The 1458-nt window shown below is 46.4% G+C and overlaps 1 non-coding gene across 1 annotated transcript; it reads right to left on the bottom strand.

Moving 5' to 3' along the window:
• Positions 1 to 621: 621 nt before the first annotated feature.
• Positions 622 to 819, bottom strand: LOC136574129 (U2 spliceosomal RNA). The gene has a single exon (XR_010786248.1). It is a non-coding gene; the product is annotated as a U2 spliceosomal RNA (small nuclear RNA).
• Between the last annotated feature and the right edge of the window lie 639 nt (positions 820 to 1458).

Genomic DNA, 1458 nt, shown 5'->3' on the forward strand with positions numbered 1-1458 from the left:
TATTCCGTGCTACATAGCAAGCCTTGGGCCTGTGTGATTGGGGGTCCGCTGCTGTCTGTCCACTCTGAAGCGCGCATCCGGGGTCGGCCGCTTTTCGACTACCAGCGACTGCAGGTCACACACACAGGCTGGTTGGAATGGCCTAGCATTATCCTGATCCAGAGGTGTAACTTGAAGCTGCGGGGCCCCAGTACAAAGTCTGGAACTGGGCCCCCAAACTATAAAGCTTCATTGATAGCATTGGTTTACAATGTGGGGAAGAGAGACTTTATGGGCCCCCTGCACATACACCCATGACCCGAATACGTGGAGCATACAGACGCAGGCTGCCAGGATACGCTGTGCCTGCCCGATGTTTCCAACTTGGCTATTAGCGCAGCGGTAGGTACGACTATAGAGTGCGGCTGCCATATGAACTGGTGTGTGTGTTGTTTTGCTTCCAGTTGTACCTGTGCTGTGCACACTCTGGCAGACGCAGCTGCTCAGTGGATACAATGTTGCGAGCAGACGGGCTGAGTGTCAATCAAAGTGCTTGGGCGGTGGTAGCAGCAGCCGCCACAGCTGCGCTGCACCTCTTGCTCGTCGGTTTTGTTTTTCTGCTTTTGGAAACTGTTGTAGGAAAGGGGGTGCACCGGTCCTGGAGGTACTGCAATACCAGGTCAATGCGTGGAGTGGACAGAGCAAGCTCTTTTTCCAGCTCCCTGTTCTAAAAATCCATTTAATATATGGTCCCCAGATAGGGGACGTATCAGATATTAAACTGATAAGAACAGATTTTTTTTTTATTTTTTTTTACCCTCAGATTGGGTTGAAACTTACTTTACTTTACTTTCAAGTAAACTGTCATTGCATATTTACTGCAACGTTCATCCCTTTCATTATCAGGCTTTATTACTGTTCTTAATTTTCACAATAACAAAAACAAAATTACAAAGAAAAGCATTCTATTTACAATCCAACAAGTTGGATCCACTTCTTCACCTTCCATACGCCCTCCGCATCCACCCCCCTCCTCCTCTTATCCCATAGGTAGCATATAAATAACTTTCCCAGTACCATTCTTACACTCGCATTCACACTCAGCTCTTCTCTTTTGTACACATACACATTCCTCACATCCCACAGCACTTCTTTCACACATGACAAAAACAACCACAACAATCTTTCTTTCACTCCATCACTCGCACCTAAACCAAACATCAGTACCTCAAAGGATAGAAACTGAATACCTGTTAACTCTTTACAGAGCGGTCCTAATTTTTTCATCACTTTCTGGGCATATGCACAATTCCAGAATAAGTGGACTATGCTCTCGCTGCCTCCACACTGGACTCTAGGACAGGTCTCTCTTGTTATCAGACCTCTGCTCCTCTGAAATTCTCTCACAGGTAGTACGCCATGCAAGCTCTGCCATACAATTTCTTTCTGTCTGCCAGTCATTCCATCCATTCTCACTTT

This window comes from Eleutherodactylus coqui, chromosome 7 (genome assembly GCF_035609145.1).
Source record: "Eleutherodactylus coqui strain aEleCoq1 chromosome 7, aEleCoq1.hap1, whole genome shotgun sequence".
Classification (NCBI taxonomy): domain Eukaryota; kingdom Metazoa; phylum Chordata; class Amphibia; order Anura; family Eleutherodactylidae; genus Eleutherodactylus; species Eleutherodactylus coqui.